Source organism: Saccopteryx bilineata, chromosome 9, assembly GCF_036850765.1.
Source record: "Saccopteryx bilineata isolate mSacBil1 chromosome 9, mSacBil1_pri_phased_curated, whole genome shotgun sequence".
NCBI classification, from domain to species: domain Eukaryota; kingdom Metazoa; phylum Chordata; class Mammalia; order Chiroptera; family Emballonuridae; genus Saccopteryx; species Saccopteryx bilineata.
Genome location: NC_089498.1, coordinates 38552513 through 38579702, shown reverse-complemented (window position 1 = coordinate 38579702; position 27190 = coordinate 38552513). Strand labels below are relative to the sequence as shown.

Genomic DNA, 27190 nt, shown 5'->3' with positions numbered 1-27190 from the left:
AGAAACCTCCAGGGATAGAGGGGAGGGGATTGAGCCTCTCTCAGGAGTCACGCCCACACTCAGGATAGGAAATCGTACCTCTAAAATATCAACTAGAGAGGAAGACAGTACCAAACAAAGGGGAAAGAAACCTCCAAATGACATCAACCTAGAACAGGGGTCAGGAACATTTTTGGCTGAGAGAGCCATGAACGCCACATATTTTAAAATGTATATTTCATGAGAGCCATATAACAACCTGTGTACGGTATGCATTATCCAATAAAAATTTGGTGGTGTCCTGGAGGACAGCTGTGATTGGCTCCAGCCACCTGTAACCATGAACATAAACAGTAGGAAATGAATGGATTGTAATACATGAGAATGTTTTATATTTTTAACGTTGTTTTTTTTTTTTAATTAAAGATTTGTCTGCGAGCCAGATGCAGCCATCAAAAAAAGCCACTTCTGGCTCATGAGCCACAGGTTCCCGACCCCTGACCTAGAAGAACCAAGATATGGCTCTTTGAGGCCTAAATTAACTTCTTGCATGCAAAATTGAAAATGCCGGTTCTAATACTGAACTGAATAAAATAGTTTCATTTCTATATTCAAATGCTCTGGGCATTGTTGCTTTAAAATCAGAATATATAAGGAACGCTCATTTAAACTTAAATGGAATTTTGGATACTAAATTTGTTTCCTGGTTTTGTACTCTGTAAAGTCTTGCCATACTAATAACTGTGCTGTGTTCATCGTTTTCAAAGTCAAGAGTCAAGTAGCAATTCTATTAGGTTTAATCAGGTTTTATTTCTATGTCATGCTGGTGTCTGCACTGTAATTATCTTGTTTCTATGTAAAAAACTGGACTCAAATCTGTGAAAAGGTAGGAATCAATTTCAGTTTGAGAGCTTTCATCTGTCTCTCCTATCTGTCTTTCTGACATTCTTACTATTCTACAAGTACTAAGAAACCTCTGCCTCCACTTTTGGGCTTTGTCCCATCTGGACCTTGTAGAGGTCATTTACAGTAGTGGATAATGTGAAATAAACTTTAAAGACTAGCATCTCAGTCCCTCCTTCTGGAAGACTTGGTTTATAAATACCTTTTGTTTGAACTTTGTTTTTATTTAGAATTTGGTTATTATGTTATGCACCAGCTTTCATATTGTTATTATTAAATATTCTACTGGAAAATAATTAATAATTCAAAGTGGAGAAGAGAACTCACTGACCTTTCCAGACAGTAAAACTCTGAAGGGGGGGGGGGGGAAGAACAGGTTATTTAAATATCTTCAAGCCTCTTCCTAGAGGTCTGAAAATTGCTGCAGTTCTGAGAACAACAGGAGAATGAACAACTCTGTGGACCTTATGCAGGCTGTAAAAATGGGAGGGGACATACCAGAATCTCAATGTAAAGAAAAAAAGGGATGGGCACTTTTAAAATCCAAGCAGCTCAGTAGTCCATCCCCTTCTCTTCAGTCATCCCAGAAGGCTGCCAAGGACAAATAAAGAGTCTTGCCTTCTCTGTAACTATTAATAATACTGTAAAATATAAAACTATTCAAAATGTTTTATTATTAACTAGGTGGCCTAGAAAAGCATTTGATTTACTATTAGTTTAATTTAATTAATGTCTTTTAAAGTTGTTAACAGAAAATGTTTGTTTTGCCTTCATTTACAAAAGGTTCCTATTATCTGTTACAACTTTTGAAAATATAAGTTTGTTTGCTAATGAAGTATGTTCTGTCAATGAAAAACAACTTCCAAACCGGTAAGATTTTTTTATGAGTTTACCTGAGCCAAACTGTCGAAATTGCCAGAAAGCCAAGTCTCAACAAATTGAGAAAGTGCTCCAGAAACTGGCAGTTTAACCATTTATTTTATATGTCAGAATCAAAGAAGAAGACATATGGGTTGCACGAAATTGACTGAACATAGATTAGCGAGGCAGGAGAAGGCAAAGCAGGAAATCTCTAGGACTGGGTTAAAAGTAGAGTGTATATCCTGAAATTTTTTTACATAGGGAAGAACAAGACAGTTAACAATCAATGGTTCACATAACAATAACAATGAGGGAGTCTGTTGGCTCTGGTGGGACATATGGCCTGGGGGAGGGGGGATGACCCTCACATTCCAAAGGCATGTTATCAGGTACATTATCGATGATGCCAAAGACAATAGACAGGCTTGAATAAAAGTAAGCTTTGACCTTGCTGAGAGAGAACACCTCCCTAGGATATGAATGCCCACCATAAACTGCTTTTAGGTAGAAAGGTTTGATTTAGACCAGGGGTAGTCAACCCTTTTATATCTACCGCCCACTTTTGTATCTCTGTTAGTAAAATTTTCTAACCGCCCACCGGTTCCACAGTAATGATGATTTATAAAGTAGGGAAGTAACTTTACTTTATAAAATTTATAAAGCAGAGTTACAGCAAGTTAAAGCATATAATAATTATTTACCAAGTACTTTATGTTGGATTTTCGCTAAGTTTGGCAGGATAAATCTTTATGAAACAACTTACTATAGTTAAATCTATCTTTTTATTTATACTTTGGTTGTTCCGCTATCGCCCACCATAAAAGCTGGAACGCCCACTACTGGGCGGTAGGGACCAGGTTGATTACCCCAATTTAGACCATCCTGAGTGTTTACTTTAGGTCTCTGAGTTTGAAAGGCCATTGTGCCAGCTAGGCTCATCTGAGCTTGACAGGTTTAGGTCATGACCCCATCCTCTTTTTTTTTATTTTTTATCCACAGTTCATAAAAGTATCCATCTAGCCTGACCTGTGGTGGCGCAGTGGATAAAGCGTCAACCTGGAAATGCTGAGGTCATCGGTTCGAAACCCTGGGTTTTCCTGGTCAAAGCACATATGGGAATTGATGCTTCCAGCTCCTCCCCCCTTCTCTCTCTCTGTCTCTCTCTCCTATCTCTCCCTCTCTGCATCTCTCCCTCTCTCTCTCCTCTCTAAAAATGAATAAATAAAATAAAATAAAAATTTTAAAGTATTCATCTAAAATTGCTAACTACTAACCTATTCCTCACTGAAAGTTATGGTTTTTAGAAAAAGAATTCTGACTAGTTGGAAAAAAATTGTATGGCTTGAATGATAAAAGGTATAAGGAAGGTGTGGAAGTACTTTTGAAAGGAAAAGGAAAAAAGTTCTGAAAGATGGTTACTTCTGAATAAAGAAGAAGGTTTGTGCAGGTTGTAGAAGGTTTGTGCAGAGGGAAGGAAAAAAAAAAGGAACTGAGAGGCCCTGGCCTGTTGGCTCAGTGGTAGAGCATCGGCCTGGCGTGTGGGAGTCCGGGGTTCGATTCCCAGGCAGGGCACACAGGAGAGGCGCCCATCTGCTTCTCCACCCCTCCCCCTCTCCTTCCTCTCGGTCTCTTTCTTCCCCTCCCGCAGTAAAGGCTCCATTGGAGCAAAGTTGGCCCGGGCGCTGAGGATGGCTCCATGGCCTCTGCCTCAGGCGCTAGAATGGCTCTGACTGCGGCAGAGCATTGCCCCCTAGTGGGCATGCCGGGTGGACCCCGGTAGGGCACATCTGGGAGTCTGTCTGACTGCCTCCCCGTTTCCAACTTCGGAAAAATACAAAAAAAAAAAGGAACTGATAAAGTGAACAAAAGTAAGAAAAGGGAAAAAATGCAAGTCAACAAGGGCAAGGAGGAGGAAAGGGAATGGACAACTGCTTTAAATGTATAAAGTCACCAACCACCTGGGCTTGAACCAAATTATGGTCTCTGGGGTAAAAGGAAAGGAATTTCAAGCACAGGTTTTCCAATAGACTATTTTTAGAGATAGAAAAAATTGAATTCCTCTATGTCCCTGGGGGCTGGGACCAATTTATTGGGAAGAGATTTTTTTCCCCCCTGAAGTGAGAAGCAGGGAGGCAGAGAGGCAGACTCCTGCATGCACCTGACCGAGCTTCACCTGGCATGCCCACCAGGGGGCAATGCTCTGCCCATCCAGGGCATTGCTCCGTTGCAAACGAAGCCATTCTAGAGCCTGAGATGTAGGCCATGGAGCCATCCTCAGCGCCTGGGTCAACTTTGCTCGAATGGAGCCTTGGCTGCGGGAGGGGAAGAGAGAGACAGAAAGTAGAGGGACGGCCTAGCGTGCGGAGGACCCGGGTTCGATTCCCGACCAGGGCACATAGGAGAAGCGCCCATTTGCTTCTCCACCCCTCCACCGTGCCTTCCTCTCTGTCTCTCTCTTCCCCTCCCGCAGCCAAGGCTCCATTGGAGCAAAGATGGCCCGGGCGCTGGGGATGGCTCTGTGGCCTCTGCCCCAGGCGCTAGAGTGGCTCTGGTCGCAACATGGCGACACCCAGGAGGGTCGCAACATGGCGACGCCCAGGATGGGCAGAGCATCGCCCCCTGGTGGGCAGAGCGTCGCCCCCTGGTGGGCGTGCCAGGTGGAAACCGGTCGGGCGCATGCGGGAGTCTGTCTGACTGTCTCTCCCTGTTTCCAGCTTCAGAAAAATGCAAAAAAAAAAAAAAAAAAAAAAAAAAAAAAAAAGGTAGAGGGAGAAGGGTGTAGAAGCAGATGAGCACTTCTTCTGTGTGCCCTGGCCGGGAATCAAAACTAGGACTTCCATAGGCTGGGCCAACCTTTATTGCTGAGCTAGTCAGCCAGGGCTGGGAAAAGATTTAATGGTAAGATTAACACTAGGACTCCAAATTTAAAGGGGGCCCTCCAGGCCTCCCTCTATCTAGTAACTATAGTAGAAGTTAAGGATTTAAATCAAACCCTAGCAACAGAAACAGAATACCAAGACACAACTGCCTGGGTAGAATGGATCAAATACTCTGTCAGGACCCTAAACAAAAGTAACTGTTACGCTTGTGCTACAGGAAGATTGAAGGCTCAGATAGTCCCATTTCCACTCTGGTGGTCCTTGGATCCTGATGAAATGAACTGCATGGTAGCCCTGTTTCAACATGCCACTGCCTAGCAAAACAAGTCATACTGGTAGTTACTGCTGAGATTTCCCGAGGGCTATCAGAATGCCAATTCCTATGGCCAATTTCTCTTGTGCCTCTCAAGGTGAGGGACCAATTTGGCCTTTGTAGGAAATCTACCTCGATGTAGTGAAAGCCAACAGTTTACAGCAGGGGTCCCCAAACTTATTACACAGGGGGCCAGTTCACTGTCCCTCAGACCATTGGAGGGCTGGACTATAAAAAAAACTATGAACAAATACCTATGCGCACTGCACATACCTTATTTTAAAGTAAAAAAAACAAAACGGGAACAAATACAATATTTAAAATAAAAAACAAGTAAATTTAAATCAACAAACTGACCAGTATTTCAATAGGAACTATGGGCCTGCTTTTGGCTAATGAGATGGTCAATGTCCGGTTCCATATTTGTCACTGTTAGCCGTAACAAGTGATATGACATGCTTCTGGAGCTGTGACGCGTGCATCCTGCGTCACCAGAAGCAGTACTGTACGTGAGCGTCGCTGCGCTTTGCTGTGCCGCCACATCCTGTGCTCCTCACTGACCACCAATGAAAGAGGTGCCCCTTCCAGAAGTGCAGCAGGGGCCGGATAAATGGCCTCAGGGGGCTGCATGCGTCCTGTGGGCAATAGTTTGGGGACCCCTGGTTTACAGGAATGACAAATCAATCTGCCCTTACAATACCCAGAGCTGACATTTGGTGGTATTGTGGGACAAAGATCTACAAGATTCTACCAGTCAACTGGAGCAGCATTTGCTCCCTAATATAATTGGCCATACCTTTTACCCTGACATTCACTTCCTCTGCCTCCTCTCCTACCTTGTCAAGAACAGGTGAAACAAAAGGAGTATCATAATTTCCAGCAGGTCATTCGACCCTTTTATATATAGACAGATTCTACTGGGAGTTTGGGGGTCAGAGAAATGGGAGACAATGAATTTAAGGCATGGAATCAAATTGCAGCTGGATTTGAATCAGCCTTATTCTGGTGGGTAACCATAAACAAGAATGTAGATTGAATAAACTATAGATATCATAATCAACAAAGATTTGTCAATTACACTAGGGATGCGATTAAAGAAATTGCAGAACAGCTTGGTCCTAGCAGCTGAATGGCCTGGGAGAATAGACTGGCTCTACATATGATACTAGTAGAGCAAGGTAGAATAGTACGTATTATGATTGGAACCCAATGTTGTACCTACATCCCTGAATAACACAACCCCAGACTGTACCATTACCAAAGCTTTGCATGTACTGACCACCCTAGCAAATAAATTAGCCAAAAACTCAGGTATAGATGACTCCTTCACTAATTTACTGGAACAATGATTTGGAAAATAGAAAAGATTAATGACCTCTGTACTCCCCTCCCAATAATTGTTATTGGAGTCTTGATTCTTATAGGATGCTGCATCATCCCATGTGCTCTAGGCCTAATTCAGAGAATGATCAAGACGGCCATAACCAAACAGAGCCCTCCCCCTTTCTCTAACCAGATGCTAGTAATGAACACTGATGACCAGAGCCAACTTCTACTTACCGAGTTTGAAGAATGAAGACTGAAAGGGAGGACTGAAAGAAAAACAACTTGTTTACCTCATGTTCTTTTCTTCAACTATTATTCCCCAACTCCCTCATTCAGTTTCATGCTATCCCCACTTCTCTCCCCCCCACTTTGCATGGCCATTTAAACTAGCCAATCGGGAACGAGTACGACTGTATAGTCAACACCCTAGCCAATGGGGCAGGACCCAGCAGGGCCTGCATTAGCGATAAAAACAGAATCCGGACCTGACCTGTGGTGGCGCAGTGGATAAAGCATCAACCTGGAAATGCTGAGGTTGCCGGTTCGAAACCCTGGGCTTGCCTGGTCAAGGCACATATGGGAGTTGATGCTTCCTGCTCCTCCCCCCTTCTCTCTCTCTGTCTCTCCCTCTCCTGTCTAAAATGAATAAATAAAATATAAAGAAAAAATTAAAAAAAAACAAAAACAAAAACAGAATCCGCCCCCCACTCCATGCGTGCTCCCAGGCTGGCTTTCACTAGCAGCAGCACGCCCTTCTGCAGAAGTTATTAAAGTTGCCCTGTCAAGGTATTTTGTATCCCCAAGTCTTACTTAATTGCAACTCTAACAACAGGCAGAGCACAAAGGATTTTTAGGGCTATGAAACAGTTCTGTATGATAATACACAATGAATCTTTAGAATGTATAACAGCAAGAGTGAACCCTAGTGTAAACTGTGGACTTTGGCTGATGATGTGTCAATATAAGTTCACCAACTGTAAAAATGAGAAACTGTTGATAACAGGGAATATTGAGAACAGAGATGTATATGGAAAATCTCTGTCCTTCTGCTCAATTTTTCTATGAATGTAAAACTGCTCTAAAAAATAATGTTTTTTTCTATTATTATTTTTTTATTATTATTAAATTTAATGCAGTGACATTGATAAATCAGGGTACATAGGTTGAGAGAAAACTTCTCCAGATTATTTTTGACATTTGATTATACTGCATACCCCTCACCCAAAGTCAAATTGTGTTTTTTAAAAATAATTTAAAAAGTGATCCTCCTGCCAGAAAAACAAAATGTGTGGCAAGACAGACTCAGGGTAGGTACTAGGTCAGTTCCCAGGGAGAAATTAGGTCCCAGGAAAGGGTCCCAAGGAACAAAATGCCTGATTTACATAACATAGGCAATATGTTCCCAGGCAGGCCCCCACTGGAACAGCCTGGATAACACATAGCCTGGTCCTCCACCCAGCTGGCTACCCGGCCACCCCACCTCATGATGTCCCTCCAAACCTCTAGACGTTATTTTCATGCTGTCTCTGACCTCCTGAGGTTCACAGACAAGCTCAAGTGACCTCTGCCAAACCTCATAAAGCACCTGTGCTGATGCCTTGTACACTCCCACTACAATGAGAAAAAAAAACCCATAGTACAACTGAACAAGGTCCCTCCTCCAGAAAATGCAAAAATTAACATTGTACCAGACATATTATAAATTCCTCTCTATATTACAAAACCATTAAAAGTCACCTATTAAAGATTAATATCATGGGAAATTAATGCTGTTTTAACATGCAGAATATGAAACTTTATGTAGAGTGTGATCCTTATTTTGGGAAAATTATGTAACATTGAAATTTTTCGGTTTAGACATTTATCTTTGGTGGAATTACATAAAAATTTTTTTCTCTTTATATTTAATTTCTCTTACTAAATGTTATTAGTTGAATTGTGTCCCCCCAAAAAAATATATGTGGGGATCCTAATACCCCATACTGCAGAATGTGGCCTTACTTGGAAATAGGGTCACTGCAGATATAGCCAAGATGAGATCATTATAGGGTGGGTTATAACCCACTGGTTTCCTTACAAAAAGGGGAAATTGGGACACAGACAGACACACACTAAGGGAACACTGTGTTAAGATGGAGGCAGAGATGGGATGATGCTCCTGCAAGCCCAGGAACATCAACAATTGACAGCAGATCCACAGGACTGAGAGAAGCCTGGACAGATTCTCCTCACAGCGCCAGAAGGAATCAGTCCTGCTTACACCTTGGTCTCACACTTCTGGCCTCCAGGCCTATGGCAGAATAAATTTCTGCTGTATAAGCTGCCAGATGTGTGGGAATTTGTTACAGCAGCCAGGCAAACTGATACACTTCAGTTTTGTTTAATGTGCATAAACCACTTCAATAACAGGAAAACCTAATGTGAGGTCAGTTGGCAATGGGGAAGGACTGTGAGGAACCAGGCCCAGGAACTTTGGCTGGAACTGCCGACACCCATGCATGCCAAAAGAAACTTCCCAGGAGCCCTTTGAAAAAGAACGACTGTCAGCCAATGAAATTTTGCCAAGTCATATCAACCCGACCACCCTATCGATGCTATAAATTATCCCCAAACAGGGGAGGCAGCACGACTTCTCTAGCCCCTGTCTTGCGAACCAGAGAATCTCCTCCAAGAAGCACTCTACTAAATAAAGCTTTTGCTGTTCCACACTTGGTAAATACACCCTTCTTCCTTCCTCGGCAGGGAAAATACCTTACACCTAATTTTTCTAAGACACTACAAATAGCATAACTCTTAGAATAAAGATTTCTACAGTTCATTGCACAAAAGAACTGCCCTTTCAACAAAAAAAAGCAATAGCATGGCCATTATGTTTAGATACCTAAACTTTATTTTAACTAACTCTTTGTAGAAAAAATGCGAGTTACCTTACTGATATTAATTTCTATTTAACCATACATTCTCAAACCACAGTAAAGGTACCAGAAATCGAATGCTCCTTTAAATTGTTAGGCAAATGTTTAAATTAATTCTGAGAATTGTGGAGAAGACAGTTCATTCTTGGTAGTAGTTCTATTCCCTGCTAATCCCAAATCCTGTCTGCCCAGACTCTATCCACAACCTCCAATAATAAACAAAAAGTTATTTTTAATTTGTTTTAAACTGACAACAATTTGGAACAAACAGATTTAGCAAACTCGAAAGGCCCCAAGCACAGGCATGGCTCAAACAAACAGATCTCTAAGGGTGCTACACAGTTTGAAGAGAACTGTTGTACACAGTCATTCAGCAACCCCAGGAACTGAATTAGTTACCCAGTCAGGACACCTCATATCATCATCTCCCTTAGAATTCCTTTTGACTACCAGAACACATATTCGACTACCAACCACAGGGCTTTTCTGAGCTTGTAGTTCAGCAATCTCAGGCGAGACCAGAGAATACTAGGCCCTCAGGACAAAAACTGTATTATGTAAGTTAGACCAACCACTGCTTCCAAATTTACCTAAGTCTCAGGCTGCCATATAAACAGAGACAAGGGGGAAAATGTATAAAAAGGTTAACTAGTGTAGGTAAGCCCTCTGACTGGGCAGAAAAGGCCAGGATCAGGAGCTACCTTCCTGGACAACAAAGAAGGAAAAGTATGGCAGGTACAAGGTCTTTAGAAAATTTTTTACAATAGAGATGTTTATCTGAAACCTGTGTGTGTGTGTGTGTGTGTGTGTGTGTGTGTGTGTGTGTGTGTGTGTGTGTGTGTGTCTGAGACAGAGACAGAGACAGACATAGACAGACAGACAGAGAGGAAGGGAGAGAGATGAGAAGCATCAATTCTTTGTTGTGGCACCTTAGTTGTTCATTGATTGCTTTTTCATATGTGCCTTGACTGGGGGACTACAGCACACTGAGTGATGCCTTGCTCAAGTCAGTGACCTTGGGCTCAAACTGGTGAGCCTTGCTCAAACCAGGTGAGCCCATGCTTAAGCCGGCGACCTCAGGGTTTCGAGCCTGGGTCCTCTGCATCCCAGTCTGACACTTTATCACTGCACCACCGCCTGGTCAGACAAAACCTATGTTTCTTGTTGATAAATGTCACGCCATTAAATTTAACTTTTGAGAGAGAGAGAGAAAGAAAAAAGAAAGAAGGCTTTGCCAAATGGATAAATTCAAAGACTGAATCAAGAAGAAACAAAATCTAAACAGACCAATTATAACCCATGAAATTAAAGCAATAATCAAAAACTCTCAACAAATAAAAGTCCTGGATCACAGGTGAATTTTACCAAACATTCAAAGAATTAACACAATTCCTTCTCAAATATTCCAAAAATTCAGGAGGAAGAAAGACTCCCAAGCTCATTATATGAAGCCAGCATTGTTCTGATTCTAAAACCAAAGACATTACAAAGAAATAAAATTATAGGCCAATATCTGTGATGAACATAGATGCGAAATTCCTCAACAAAATATTAGCAAACCAAATTTGGCGATATAATGAAAATATCATACTATGAGCAAGTGATATTCCTGGGATACAAAATTGGTTCACTATCCACAAATCAATTAATGTGATACACCACATAAACAAAATAAAGCATAAAAACAATGCAATTACCGGTATTTCAGTAAGATGCAGAAAAGGCATTCAACAAAATTGAGCCCTTATTTATGATAAACACCTTCAGCAAAGTGGAAATAGAGGGAACATACCTGAACAAATTAGTGCTACTTTAATCACTTTTTTTCAACACAGTATTGGAAGACCTGGCCAAAACAATCTGATAAGGAAAAGAAATAAAAGGCATCCAAACTGGAAAGACGTAAAACTGTCATTATTTGCAGATGACATGATACTATAGAGAAAATCCTAAAGAATTCCACCAAAAAAAAAAACTATTAAAACTGACCAATGAATTCAGTGAAGTAGAATTCAAAATAAATGCTCAAAAATTGATTGTGTTTTTATACACAAATAATGAACTATCAGAAATAAAAAATAAGAAAACAATCCCATTTACAATTGCATCAATAAAAATAAGAATAAATTTTAAAAGGTAAAAGACCTGTACTCAGAAAATGATAAGACACAAAAGAAAGAAACTGAAGAAGATACAAGCAACTGAAAATATATATGATGCTTATGGATAAGAAGAATTAAAACATCATTAAAATGTCCATACTATGCAAGCAATCTATATCAAGCAATGCAATCCCTTTCAAGATACCAATGGTGTTTTTCACAGAACAACAATCAAAAAAATTTCATCAAAAGACCCCAAATAGCCACAGCAATCTTGAGAAAGAAGAACAAAGTTGGAGATACCATACTACCTAATATCAAACTATACTACAAGGCTACAGTAATCAAAACAGCATGGTATTGGCATAGAAACAAGACACACAGGTCAATGAAAAAGAAGAGAGCCTAGAAATAAATCACCAATATTGGCAATTACTACATGAAAAACATGGCCAGAACATACAATGGGATAAAGACAGTCAATAAATGGTGTTGGAAAAATTGGATAGATACATCCAAAAAACTGAAACTAGACCACCTTCTTACACTAAATACAAGAATATACTCAAAATAGATTGAAGACTTAAACATAAGATTCAAAATCTCTCGCCTGACCGGCGGTGGTGCAGTGGATAGTGTGTCAGACTCAGATGAGGAGGACCCAGGTTCGAGACCCCAGGGTCACCAGCTTGAACGCAGGCTCATCTGGCTTGAGCAAAAAAAAAAGAAAAGCTCACCTGGCTCGAGCAAGGGGTTGCTTGGTCCGCTGAAGGCCCACAGTCAAGGCACATATGAGAAAGCAATCAATGAACAACTAAGGTGTCACAGCGAAAAACTGATGATTGATGCTTCTCATCTCTCTCCATTCCTGTCTGTCTTTCCCTATCTATCCCTCTCTCTGACTCTCTCTCAGTCCCTGTAAAAAAAAAAGGAAAAAAAAAAAGATTCAAAATCTCAAAACTCCTAGAAGAAAACATAGGCAATGAATTCTGACATTTCTCTTAGCAATTTTTTTTTCCTGATATATATTCTTCAGGCAAGGAAAACAAAAGATAAACAAACAGGACTGCATCAAACTAAAAAGCTTTTTCACAGCAAAGGAAACCATCATAACAAAAAGATGGCCTGACCAGGCGGTGGCGCAGTGGATAGAGCGTCGGACTGGGATGCGGAGGAACCAGGTTCGAGACCCCGAGGTCACCAGCTTGAGTGCAGGCTCATCTGGTTTGAGCAAAGCTCACCAGCTTGAACCCAAGGTTGCTGGCTCAGGCAAGGGGTTACTGGGTCTGCTGAAGGCCCACGGTCAAGGCACATATGAAAAAGCAATCAATGAACAACTAAGGTGTCACAACGAAAAACTGATGATTGATGCTTCTCATTTCCGTTTCTGACTGTCCCTATCTAGCCCTCTCTCTGACTCTCTGTCTCTGTAATTAAAAAAAAAAAAAAAAAAAAAAAAAAATCCTAAAAAAAACAACAACAAAAAGACAGCCTATTGAATGGTAGAAGATATTCACCAATGACATATCAGTGAATAATACATTAAATAAGGGGTTGATATCCAAACTTTATAAAACTAATATAATTCAACACTCCCCCAAAAATCCAATTTAAAAAATGGGTCGAGGGCCCTGTCAGGTGGCTAAATTGGTTGGAGCACCATCTAAATGCACTAAGGTTGCGGGTTTGATCTCTGGCCATAATACTTATGAGATCAATAGATGAACATAGCAGCAGGTCAACGTTTCTCTCTCAAGGCAATAAATTTAAAAAAATGAAGGGGGGGAACTGAATAGAAACCTCTTCAAAGAGGACATACAGATGGCAAAAAGACATATGAAAAGACACTCAACAGTCAGCAAACATTAGAGAAATGCAAATTAAAACCACAATGAAATATCACCTTACACCTATCAAAATGGCTCTCATCAAAAAGTCAGTAAACAGGACTGACCTGTGGTGGTGCAGGGGATAAAGCAATGACCTAAAATGCTGGTTCGAAACCCTGGGCTTGCCATAGGAAGCAACAATTATACTAAGAGTTGATGCTTCCCATTTCCCCCCCTTTTCCCTCTCTATCTCTCTAAAAATCTATTTAAAATTTTTAAAAATAATAATCAATAAATAGCCTGACTTGTGATGGTGCACAGATAAGCCTAGGCCCAGGACGCTGAAGGTCCCAGTTCAAAACAACAAGGTCACCAGGCTTGTTGGCTTGAGCACTGGCTTGCCAGGTTGAATGCAGGGTCACCAGCTTGAACATGGAATCATCAACATGACCCCAATGTCACTGGCTTGAGCAAAGGGTTAATAGCTCAGCTTCAGCCCCCCAGTCAAGGCACTTACGCAATCAATGAACAACAGAAGTGAAGCAACGATGAATTGGTTTTTCATCTCTCTCCTCCACTCATCTCTCTCTCTAATAATAATAATAATAAAGTCAATAAACAAAATATTGGCGAGGATGTAGAGAAACAGGAATCCTTATACACTGTTGATGAGAATAAAGATTGGCGCAGCCACTATGGATAACAGTATAGAGAGGGTCCTCAAAAATTAATAATGATTAAAAATAAAACCAGAAAAAAAAATTAATAATGAGCCTGACCGGGGGTAGCACAGTGGATAGAGCATTGGACTGAGACATGGAGGACCCAGGTTGAAAAACCTGAGGTCGCCAGCTTGAGCACGGGCTCACCAGCTTGAGTACGAGGTCACTGGCTTGAACATGGGATCATAGACATGATGCCATGGTCACTGGCTTGAGCCCAAAGATTGCTGGCTTGAAGCCCAAGGTCGCTGGATTGAGCAAAGAGTCACTCACTCTTCTGTAGCCCACACACACACACAATAACAATAACAATAACAATAATAATAATAATAATAATAATGAAACTGCCTTATGACTCAGCAATTCCACTCCTGGGAATATATCCAGTAAAATCCAAAACACTAATTCAAAACGAGATAGCACCCCTACATTCACTGCAATATTATTTACAATAGCCAAGATATGTAAGCAATCCAAGTGCCCATCAACAGACAAAATAGATAAAAAGGTTGTGGTACAGCCTGACCTGCGGTGGCACAGTGTATAAAGCGTCAACCTGGAATGCTGAGGTTGCCGGTTCAAAACCCTGCACTTGTCTGATATAGGCACATATGGGAGTTGATGCTTTCTGCTCCTCCCTCCTTTCTCTTTCTCTTCCTCTTTCTCTTCCTCTTCTCTCTCTCTCTCTCTCTCTCTCTCTCTCTCTTTCTCTCTCTCTCCTCTAAAATAAATTTAAAAAAAATTTTTTAAGTACAAAAAAAAAAGTTGTGGTACATATACACAATGGAATATTACTTGGCCATGGGGGGGGGATGAAATCTTTCATTTGTAACAACATGAATGGATCCAGAGGTATTGTGCTATGTGAAATATATCAAAAAAAGAAAAATACCATATGATTTCACTTGTATGTGGACTCTAAAGAACAAAATAAATAAACTAAACAGAAAAAAATCATAGATACAGAAAACAAGTTGGGGTAGGGGGTGTGGAGTGTGGAAAAAAGTGAAGAAATTAAAAGTACAAATTGGGCCTGACCAAGCGGTGGCGCAGTGGACAGAGCATCGGCCTGGAATGCTGAGGACCTAGGTTCAAAACCCCAAGGTCACAGACTTGAGCGTGAGATCATAAACATGACCCCATGGTTGTTTGCCTGAGTCCAAAGGTCACTGGCTCAGCTGGAGCCCATCCTCCCCACACACCCATGAAGACGCATATGAGAAAGCAATCAATGAACAACTAAGACACCCCAGCTATGAGTTGATGCTTATGTCTATCTCCCTTCCTACCTGTCCCTCCCTCTTTAAAAAATTAATAAATATTGGTAGCTACAAAATGGTCATGGGATTTTAAAGTACAGCCTAGGGAATAGATTCAATAATACTGTAATAACAAGTATGGTACCAGGTTGGTATTTGAAATATGGGTGGGGAGTTACTTTGTAAATTATATGATTGTCTAACCACTATGCTGAACACCTGAAACTAACATAAAATAATACTGAATTTAAACTGTAATTGAAATATAAAATTTTTTTAAAGGCTTCACCATGAACCCAGCTGACTGGTTTCTTTGCCATGCATACTTCATTTTATTTTACTTCACAAATATTGCACTTGTTTTAACTTGAAGGCTTATGGCAATCCTGCCTGCATCAAGTAAGTCTATCAGCACCATTTTTCCAACAGCATCTGTTCATTTGTGTCTTTGTGTCACATTTTGGTAGTTCTCACAATATTTCAAACATTTTAATTATTATTATATTTGTTATAGTGATCTGTGATCACTATACAATTTTACAATTGCTGTGAAAATTGTCGCTATGACAACAAATGTGTAATATTGCATAACCTAGGTGATAAAGTAGTGGCAGAATTTAAGAGGATTAATTGCACCTGACCGGGTGGTGGTGCAGTGGATAGAGCATCAGACTGGGATGCGGAAGACCCAGGTTTGAGACCCCAGGGTCACCAGCTTGACTACGGGCTCATCCGGTTTGAGCAAGCCTCACCAGCTTGGACCGAAGGTCGCTGACTTGAGTAAGGGGTTACTCAGTCTGCTGAAGGCCCACGGTCAAGGCACATATGAGAGGGCAATCAATGAACTAAAGTGCCACAACAAAAAACTGATGATTGATGCTTCTCATCTCTCTGCGTTCCTGTCTGTCCCTGTCTATCCCTCTCTCTGACTATGTAAAAAAAAAAAAAGAGGATTAATTGCAATTTGGAAAAAAGTTCTACTATGGGTTAAGTACTATCCAACAGTATCACATGCTGCAGAGAAGCTGAAATTATTCATGAAAGGAAGTCAATCAATGTGGCAAACTTCATGGTTGTCATAAGAAATTGCCACACCTACTCCATCTTTCAGCAACCACCACCCTGATGCAGCCATGAAGAGGCAAAAAATTCCTCTAGCAAAAAAATCACAACTTGCTGAAGGCTAAGATGATAACATTTTTGGCAATATAATAGTTATTTAAGGTATGTAACATTGTTTCTTAGATATGCTATTGCACACTTAATAGACTACATTACAGTGTAAATATAACTTTTATATGCTCTGGGAAACCAAAAAATTTGTGTGACTCGCTTTTGTTATATACGCTTTATAGCAGCGGTTCTCAACCTGTGGGTTGCGACCCCAGTGGGGGTCGAACGACCAAAACACAGGGGTCGCCTAAAGCCATCGGAAAATGTATTGGCTTTAGGCGACCCCTGTGTTTTGGTCGTTTGACCCCCGCCGGGGTCGCGACCCACAGGTTGAGAACCGCTGCTTTATAGCATAAGGTGAAATCCTCAATATCTGTGAATACACTACATTCTGTTTCCAGATCTCACTCTGGACTTGGAACACTTTAAGCTCATTACATCTGCCCAGGAGTAAAGTTCTGGGTGCAACAAGTGATGAGACTTAGACCTACCCTCTCATTACACACACACAGACCCGAAAGATGAGCACAAGTTCCTGCAGCACAATCACAGTAAAAGTTCAAAAATGGGTTCCAGGAATGCCAGTGGCTAGAGCAAACCCATACAGCACAGCATAACCCCTTCAATTTACTACGGACACCACCTTGCCCCTTCCACCTGCTTCTCTTCCATCTTCCCTAGAGGCAACTGGTAACTCAGTCATGTCACTCTTATGTTACTGTAAGAACCCCAAAACTCAAACACTCTGCCACTCATCATCAGCTATGGAGCCTTGAAAAACCATATCTTTGAAGCCTCAAATCTGATAATAAAAATGTGTAGCCTGATCAGTGATTGTACAATGGATAGAGCGTCAACCTGAGATGCTGAGGTCCCAAGTTCGATATCCTGAGATTGCCGGTTTAAGCATGAACTCATTTAACTTGAGCACGGGCTCACCAGCTTGGAAGCAAAATCATTACCATGACCCCAAGGTCGGTGCCTTGAGCAACACCCCATCCCCCCATCAAAGCATGTGTGAGAAGCAATCAGTAAACAACTAAAGTGACGCAACTATGAGTTGACATTTCTAATCTCTCTCCCTTCTTCTCTCTTTAAAAAAAAAAATTATGTGTAAATACTATTTTGGGGGGCTTTGAAGGGGGAATAAGTGAAAGTGTCTGGCAGAATTCATGCCTTTCGCAGACCTTAAGATTTATGGGAAATCAGCAGGCAGTTTTTTAGAGGGACTTCTCCCAAGGGTAAGGTAGCACAAGATGGCTAGCTACAAGAAACACAGATGCTCTCTGTTCCAGCCTCTGGCAAGGTGGTCCCAGGAAAAGATCCTTTGAACAGAAAATTAGAAGAGCAGCAGTCACCAGGTAAAGAATGCCACAGAGATAGCCTGCAGGGCAGGTCAGGCACCAGGCAACCTAAAAAGAGCCTCAAACACAAAGAAAAGGGATGTTAAAAAAAAAAAAAACTTACTTAAAGAATTTGGATAAGCGTACATACCTAATTTTATCGTTTCCTATTTTTTTTTAAAAAATGCTCAAAATAGGAATTCTCCAGCTATGCTACCCCAGGCTGGGTGGCAAACCTTTGTTGAGCTTCCCATTTATCTACACAAGAGTCAAAGGCCCAAAGATTGTCCCCAAAGACTGTCTCTGGGATCGCAGTTAGATGAATCTCTGGGCTACAATAGAGCCCAAATTCTACAGGGTCCAGCATCCAATTCACAAACAACTCCATCAGAGATCTACCATTCTATCTCTAGATGGTGCAGTCAGTGTTCCTATGCAACCTTTGTTAAGCCACTACTCTTGGCCCTGGCCAGTTAGCTCAGTAGTGGAGTGTCAGCCCAGTGTGTGGATGCCTCAGGTTCAATTCCCAGTCAGGGCACACAGGAGAGCTGACCATCTGCTTCTCCACTTCTCCCTTCTCTCTCTTTTTCTTCACTTCTCTTCCCACAGCCATGGCTCAAATGGTTCGAGTGAGTTGGCCCCAGATACTGGGGATGGCTCCATGGCCTCTTCCCTGGGCACTAAAAAAACAGCTTTGTTGCTAAGCAATGGAGCAGTGGCCCCAGATGGGCAGAGCATTATCCCTAGTGGGCTTGCTGGGTGGATCCCAGTAGAACTGCATGCAGGAGTCTGTCTCTCTGCCTCTCCTCCTCTCACTAAAACTAAAAAGTCACTAATCTGCCCAGTACCATAAGAAGATACACAGGGGTAGAGGGAATGGCAGGAGGTTAAGAGAGTAAACTTTTCAAAAGAAGAGGAAAATTAGTTTTATATTAATGAAAGTTTTCATTATAACACTAAAGTTTACAGGGGTCTCCAAACTTTTTACACAGGGGGCCAGTTCACTGTCCCTCACACCATTGGAGGGCTCCCACATACAGTGCTCCTCTCACTGACCACCAATGAGAGAGTTGCCCCTTCTGGAAGTGCGGCGGGAGCTGGATAAATGGCCTTAGGGGGCCAAATTGCGGCCCGCGGGCCATAGTTTGGGGACGCCTGGTTTAAAATATGGTATTACAAGCCCTGGCCAGGTAGTTCAGTTGGTTAAGCATCATCCCGATACACCAAGATTGCAGGTTCAATACCTGGTTAGGGCACATACAAGAACCAAAATGGTATTACCGTGCTAAAATGCCCTAGAATTTTGTAGGGTTTCTTAAATGAAATCTGCTTACATCTAAATTGGCATTTTTCAGCTCAATTCTCAACTTCAGTCTAACTTTATACCATTGCTTGTTATTCTGCTACAGGGTAGAATTTAACATGATACCCAATCATGTGGGGACAGTCACCCAATCATCACGTGATATTCTCATGAGGTCAGCCACTAGGATGCAATGTTTAGAACTCTGGTTTCCACTCAAAAAAATAAATAAATTTTAAACAAAGGCTGGCCATATCCAGGAGAGGAAGAAAATGGACAGAGGAGAAAACTCTTAAAAGATGGTGGTGAGAACAAATGATCTAGGCCCACATACCAGATGTAAGATGCTCCACCAAGCTGAGGCCACCATCAACCGAGCATCTACTCCCACAGAGACAGGCATTGAGGGAGAAAACTGCCCTTGACTTAACCCTATAGCTCTGCCTTTCTGCCTTCCAAAAATACCCTGAATCCAGACAGTGGCTGCTACCTTCCATATTATGTGGACAAGGGCTTCAGGGTTTATTTTATCCAACAAACAAACTAACCATTAACAAAAGGTCAACAAAGTCAAAAGCTTTCAAAAATAGTGTCATTTGATTTTTTAAAAACAAACAAACAAACAAAAAAACACAAAACCTTCTCATTTCCCCTCTTTACCTCTTTTCCTAGTGCTTGCTACTCAGGCAGAGAATCAATTGAGCACACAGAAGCTCCAACCCAGGCCCAAGGCAGGTACTCTGAGCTGGGGGGGTGGGGGGAGGGTATTTGCAGAGCTGTGAAGGAAAACATGGAGAAGTCAGTGTTGAGAAAGAAAATGTGAGCCATAAGTTGGCCCTGGGCGCTGAGGATGGCTCCATGGCCTCCACCTCAGGCGCTAAAAAATGGCTCCAGTTGCAATCAAGCAAGGGCCTGAGGTAGGCAGAGCATCGTCCCCTAGTGGGCTTGCCGGGTGGATCCCAGTTGGGGTACACGCAGGAGTCTGTCTCTGCCTCCCCTCCTCTCACTAAAATTTAAAAAAAGAAATAAGAAAATGTGTTTGTGCACACGTGTGCGTAAATGTTTATAAGTAGAGCCTTACATATTAGGTCATGCTGTGAGCCAAGATCTGGCAACTCCCACTGCCAAAGTCAACATGTTCTGGCCACCCAGCCTCCATACTTTATTTCCTTCAAGTGAGATGCAGAGGAAGGGTGGCAGTCATCTGGCCCAAGGCTCAGGACTCCATGTTGGTGTTATGCATATGTCCAGGGCCACATGGCACAAACACTGCCCTCCCTGACCTCTAGCACTTGCTGGTACAATCACGGTCCCAGTAACAGGACCACTGTTCTGCTCTCCTTCCCTTTCAGACTTGCTATCTTGGCCAGTCCTCAGCTCCATCTTCAGTATCCCTCACACAGATGGGGGCAATTTCAGTAACAACTAAGATATGGTGCAGAGTGACTTGGCTAAACCAAACACAAGCATCCTCATATTCAGAATAGTGCACACTACAAATCTCATCACCACCCATTTCTTTGGACACTAAATATCCTAAATTCCTTCTCACAAAAGGTAATACAAATTAACAATCAATATACCTATTCTAGAATTGAGAAAAGACTAGAATTCTCGTCTGACCTGTGCTGGCGCAGTGGATGAAGTGTTGACCTGGAATGCTGAGGTGGTCTGTTCAAAACCCCAGGATCGCCTGGTCATGGCACATATGGGAGGTAATGCTTCCTGATTCTCCCACATTCTCATATTCTCTCTCTCTTTCTCTCTCTCTCTCTCTCTCTCTCTCCTTACCCTCTACAAAATGAATAAAAAAGACCAGAATTCTCAGCAGGCCCATCATAAAGGCAAGCCCTGACTCTGTCTCAGCTGATCACCACACATGGCCCCACTGTCACACAGCTTTCCTCCTACGAAGATATAGTGACCTGCACATGGAACTCTAGCAGCAAACATTTTTTAAATTTTTATTTATTCATTTTAATGAGAGGAAGGGGGGAGAGGAGTGGGGAAGGGGAGAAAAAAGGGGAGAGGGAGAGAAAGGCAGGAAGAAGGGGAAGAGGGAGATGGGAAGGGGGAGGGGGAGGTGAGAGAGAAAGGGGAAGGAAGGAAGGAAGGAAGGAAGGAAGGAAGGAAGGAAGGAAGGAAGGAAGGAAGGAAGGAAGGAAGGAAGGAAGGAAGGAAGGGGGTAGGGGGAGAGGAGGAAGAAGGGAAGTGAAGAGTTCTCTCAGCATTCAAGGTTGACACTTTATCCACTGTGCCACCACAGGCCAAGCTGATATTTAGTACTTTTAAAAATGTATTTTAAGCCTGACCGGGTGGTGGCGCAATGGATAGAGCATCAGACTGGGATGTAGAGGACCCAGGTTCGAGACCCCGAGGTCGCCAGCTTAAGCACGGGCTCATCTGGTTTGAGCAAAGCTCACCAGCTTGGACCCAAGGTCGCTGGCTCAAGCCAGGGGTTACTCAGTCTACTGTAGCCCCCCGGTCAAGGCACATATGAGAAAGCAGTCAATGAACAACTAAAGTGCCACAATGAAAAACTGATGATTGATGCGTCTCATCTCTCTCCGTTCCTGTCTGTCTGTCCCTACCTATCCCTTTGTCTGACACTCTCTCTGTTTCTGAAAAAAAAAATATATATATATATATTTAAAATATATATATATATTTTTTTAATTATTGATTTTAGAGAGAAAAAATAAAACCATCAATTTGTCGTTCCACTTATTTATGCATTCACTGGTTGGTTCTTGTATGTGCCTGAACAGGTACCGAACCCTCAACCTTGACATATTGGGACAAGGCTCCAACAAACTGACCAACCGGCCAGATTCTAATATTCTACGTTTTATGTGTTTAAAAAAACACAGCCAAAGAATATTCCACAGAACCCTAAAATACAATATAAATTCATTTTACTAAAAAATTCAGTGAACTATATTGGATAAATTAGCTATGCATATCTCTTTGACAATGAAACAAAAGGTGCTTTATCTATTTTTTAAGTCCTAAAAAAAACTTCTTTGTTAAAAGGCAAATGAATTAGCATTGGGACATACTCATTCCTTACAACCTGCAAATCCAACCCAGCCAGCAGCCTAGGCCACAGCACTGCATATGCCATGACTAGGAAGACACCTAATGGCCAAGTGGTACCAGGGGTGGTGGTAGGGTCAGGAAAAACTGCCAGTCCTACCATACAAGCAGGCGCAAAGGGACCTTTCTAGAAAAAGCTTCTCTCTCTGCTTTAATACCAAACAGCAAGGCACTCTCTGTCAGGCAGGGTGTAAAGAACTGGACCCCCTCCGACCTTGCTGCTTAGGCAGGATTTGGTTCTGTTGCTAACAAGACTTCCAGTCCCCCAAGCTCTCTGGGATGTAGGGTCAAGCTTAGAAAGCACACCTTTCTACAGTGAGCACATTCTACTTCAGAGTGCACTGGCTCAGCATCTCATCCAGAGACACTGAGACACTATGCACATCACTTTTCTGCATGCCTTGTAAGTTCAACACTTCAGCAAGGCAAACAGTGATCACTTTTCTATTTTAAATAGAGGTGTTCAATTAAAAATGTTAACCATTAAATGTAAGCCTTCTTTCATACAAACAATACTGTCTTTATTATAACATTCCACTTTCAGAAATCATTTTGTTTTCAAAATCATATTCAAATTCCTGATTCACATGAATGTAAGTGTAAATGTAAAAAACAATTCTCATCAGCAGCCCATTCTCATTCACTCCGACTCTCACAGCTACACTTATCTAAACCTAGTGAAATGTGTGCCACTAAGAGCCGTTTCAATCTCATCACTCCTTTGGAAAGGCTTTGACCCTTCAGTTTTACCAAGAAAGGTGTTAACAAAGTTAGAATTACACCAGCTGTCAGTGAAACTGGAGTTTTATGCTAAAGTTTAAAAAAAAACTCCTAAATCTAAATATTTTAATTTATATTTTCTTTTTTTGTTTTTTACTATTTTTTTTTTTAACGAGAGACAGACAGGAAGGGAGAGAGATGAAAAGCATCAACTCATAGTTGTAGCACCTTAGTTGTTCATTGATTGCTTTCTCATATGTGCCTTGAAGGGGGGAGGGGGCACTCCAGCTGAGCCAGTGACCCCTTGCTCAAGCCAGCAACCTTGGGCTTCAAGCCAGTGACCTTTGAGTTCAAATCTATAATCCCATGCTCAAGCCAGTGACCACACGCTCCAGCCTGCGACATCGGGGTTTCAAACCTAGGTCCTCAGCATCCCAGATCAACACTCTATCTAGTGTGCCACTGCCTGGGTCAGGCTAAAGTTTATATTTTCATGGAGCTCTATTTCCAAATATAGTTTTGCTTAATCTTTAAAGAAAACTTTTAAATGGGTATCACCATTGCTACTTCACAGTGGTGGAACAAGGCTCAAAGAGTTAAAAGGCATGGGCCCAATGTCACAGAGATAGTACTAGTTCCCACAGACCCGTTACCAACCACAGCCATGCCTGAAACATCTCAGAGCAGGACCAACCCAGAATCCACCAGAATCATAAAGGAGGTTTAAAAAGACTACCTATCAAAAAGGTAATTTTAATCTGATCTAAATGGCTCATATTCTACCTGAAATGGTCAAAATGAAAAAAGTAATTGGTACCAATTCACATACAGGAAATAAAGCATATGCCAATGTGAAACATCTCACAAGAAAGGGCTTTGTTCAGGAGCAACAGAAGCTGAGTCCGACCAAACACCAGAATCCTTAAGGAAACAGCTGCCTCTCCTCTCAAAATATTTGCTAGTAATCCCCAGGAGGAAAAGAGTCAGGTCAATCTAGCAGAAAAACAGCACTCCTAACTAACCAACCAAACACACTGGCTTCTAACTTCTAGGAATACCACAAAGTAGCTACCAAGACTACCCAGCAGCTACTGGTTGCCCAGACACACCAGAACACAGCTGAGCCTCACTGCTTCCTGCCAGAAGGGAAGCGACAATTCTCAGACTAGAGAAGCTCTTCTTCATGCAGTGTTGATGCAGGACAAAGAGCACAAGACTAACATGAGTGAGCACAGCGTGCCAGCAGCCTCCAGACTATTTGGGGATGGAACAAATAAAAGAACTTCCTTCAGGACTAGTTACCAACATGTTTAATTTTCTGCAGAATTCCCCACCAGGACAGCAAAGATGCTGTTTATTAACTCCACAAAGCTCATTACCACTACTCCGAAACATTCTTATCTAAATAAAATTCAGAACAAAATTCAAAACACTTCACCAAAACTCTATCAAACACAAGAAAAACAACTTGGAGACTGAACCATTATTTTGACACTCCTTTTTACAAACCAATGAAAATAAACACAAATTGCTGAAAGGCAATGCAGTAAAATATTTACCGATTCCATAGCTGAAAGTCGATGTTGATGAGGACTGTATATAAAATCCGAGAGAGGCGTGTCCAGAACAGTGCTCTGTATATTCTGAAACAGTAAAATTACATTGTATAAATAATAATTTCTACTTCAGTTGTTTACAATTTGTCTCTATTTGGACCAGCTATTTATCAATTACTATCTTAATTCATTTCACTAACACCAGACAAGCAAAAAGTTCTTAAGAGGCTCACACCTGTTGCTTTGTTTTAGGACACTATTCAAATGGAAATCTCTGTTCTCGGTAATTTTTCCTGGAAAGCAGTCAGGTTAAAAGTGAGCCTGTCGCCTGACCAGGCGGTGGCGCAGTGGATAGTGTCGGACTGGGATGCCGAGGACCCAGGTTTGAAACCCCAAGGTCACCAGTTTGAGCGCAGGCTCATCTGGTTTAAGCAGAAAGCTCACTGGCTTGGACCCAAGGTCTCTGGCTCGAGCAAGGGGTTGCTCGGTCTGCTGAAGGCCCCCGGTCAAGGCACATATGAGAAAGCAATCAATGAAAAACTAGGGTGTCGCAACGAGAAATTGATGATTGATGCTTCCATTCTCTCTCCGTCCCTCTCTTTGACTCTCTAAACTGTAATAAAAAAATAAATAAATAAATAAATAAATAAAAAAGTGAGCCTGTCATTTTCCCCAGAGATGGGACCTCAGGACTTGAGCCCTAAAGGACCCCCTTCACAGACTTTTCTCCTTAAATGGAGTTTGCTAGAAATCTCACATTTAAACCACTGTCAAAGTTAAGCACTTTGCATCCTCTGCATACTTCCTCTCACACTTAGAATAAATTCTCTCCCTTAATTTACTTAGGAATCCATTCTAAAAACAAAAGACCTAAATCAGACCAATGTGCTTCAGGTGACTCCAATTCAGAAACGTGATTACAGTCTACCACCAGACATTTGAGTTCCTCCCAACAAAACTCAGGAAAAGCAGGAAGATCAGGACAAACCCAGGAGGGCCCATACATTTTGTAAATGTGATTAAGAAATGTTGGGGGGGGGGTGCTGGATAATATGGCAAGCACACAATGCTGAGGCTCATGGAGCAGCAGCTCCTTCCAATTCATTCCTTACAGAGGTAGTCTACACGTAAAAATCTCTTTAATTACTGAACTACAACTGTACATATCAACATAACCAAACCTCAAATATCATCACAATAAAGGGGGAAAAAAGGCCCCGAAAAATATATTGAACATAACTGTCTTTCAAAAGCACATGAAACTTAATATATTTGATTTTTCTTAAATTTTTCCACTGATTTAAGAGAGGAAGGAAGGAGGTAAGGGAGGGAGGGGGAAATAAGAAAGAGAAGGGGGGGCATCAACTGGTTGTTCCACTTAGCTGTTCCTTTTCGTTGTGCACTCACTGGCTGCTTCTCCCATGTGCCCTGACTGGGGATTAAACCCGAGACCTCAGTGCACTGGGAGGACACTCTATGCACTGAACCACCCAGCCAGGGCCTTAACATGCTTGATTTAGTATGTACACAGTAAAATGTAAATAAAAAGCAAATAATCAAAATACAAAATTTAAAATAATGCTTCCTCTTGGGGATGGGAGGTGCACACCAACTGAGAAGTACACCCAGAGTTTTAACAATATTTTTAAAGCAAGGCTTGCTGGAACACAGGGTACAAAAAAGCTGGTTTTCATGTTTATACAATAACCCCTGCAGCTCACATGATATACTGGCTATAGTCTTCCAAAGTTCCAACAGTGACAGAAGCTGCATACCCCTCACTCCCTCTAATGCCCTGACAAAGAGTGGAAAGGAAAACAAAGCAAGGGCCACACCACATGGAAGCCAGGCTGATCCCTGGTCCCTAAATTACATAACTGGTCACTCTTTCATTTCATGAATAATTGAAATAATTCATATTATTCATAACTAGGATTTAAGGGTATACAGACAACTATAAACTTTATTTCCATTCATCAAATATTTTTACATTAAAATATATCAATTTCAACAATTTGAAAGGTAAACCAAAAGTTTAGTATCAAAAAAACAATGACATAATATACTACCTTGCAAAATAACTATAAAAAGCAGATTTTATTTAGAAGCCTCTCAAACTTCCTCTACAGATACCACAGGTAAATCAAGTAACCACTATAGCCTTGTCATATGAACACAATAACACTGCCAGTATGAAAAGGAGAAATTATACTGCAGCATTATAATGAAAATGACTCAATAACTGTACAATCTACCAAGAAAGCGTTGAGATCTTTCAGAATAAAACAAACCAGTATTGCTTGACCAGTGGTGGTACAGTAGACAGAGTCAAACTGGGACACCGAGGTCCCAATGCAAAACCCCAAGGTCACTGGCTTGAGCGTGGGATCATCAACATGATCCCGCGGTTGCCAGCTTAAGCCCAAAGGTCACTGGCTTGAGTAAGGAGCCAGAGGCTCAGGTGGACCCCCCCAGTCAAGGCACATACAAGAAGCAATCAATGAACAACTAAAGTGCTACAATTACACGTTGATACTTCTCATCTCTCTCCCTTCCTGTTTCTCCTCTCTCTCAAAAAAATCAAAACGCAAAATAACAACAAAAACCAGTATTAATTAAAAAAAAAATATATCATGCCCATTTTCCACAAATCCATTCAAAAATCAGGCTGTCTTCTATTACCAAACATATCAAAAGTCAGAATCAGTCATCAGTCAGGGAAATATACACACAGACAAAAGACTAGGAGAAGGTTCTCAGGACATGGTGCTTTTATAAAGAAGGATTCCCAGGCGCTCACAGTGGTTTTCTGACCTGAGCTTACAGTATGTGTGTTTTACAAAGATGGGGTAAGATTTTTCTGTCCATATATTCCTGTATACGACTTTTCAAAGCTGACAATAACCTCAAG

The 27190-nt window shown here is 41.6% G+C and overlaps 1 protein-coding gene across 7 annotated transcripts in view; it reads right to left on the bottom strand.

Moving 5' to 3' along the window:
• The window catches only part of ANKRD11 (ankyrin repeat domain containing 11), a 272080-nt gene that overhangs the window by 147464 nt on the left and 97426 nt on the right, over nucleotides 1-27190 (bottom strand). For 4 of the 7 annotated variants that reach the window (XM_066244049.1, XM_066244042.1, XM_066244048.1 and 1 more), the window contains exon 2: nucleotides 24283-24366. The exons of 1 other annotated variant lie outside the window; for it this stretch is intronic. The gene's annotated coding sequence lies outside the window, so the exon portion shown is untranslated. Of the gene's footprint in view, nucleotides 1-19567; nucleotides 19684-24282; nucleotides 24367-27190 lie in introns of all 7 variants that reach the window. 2 more of the 7 variants (XM_066244044.1, XM_066244045.1) reach the window with 1 other exon arrangement.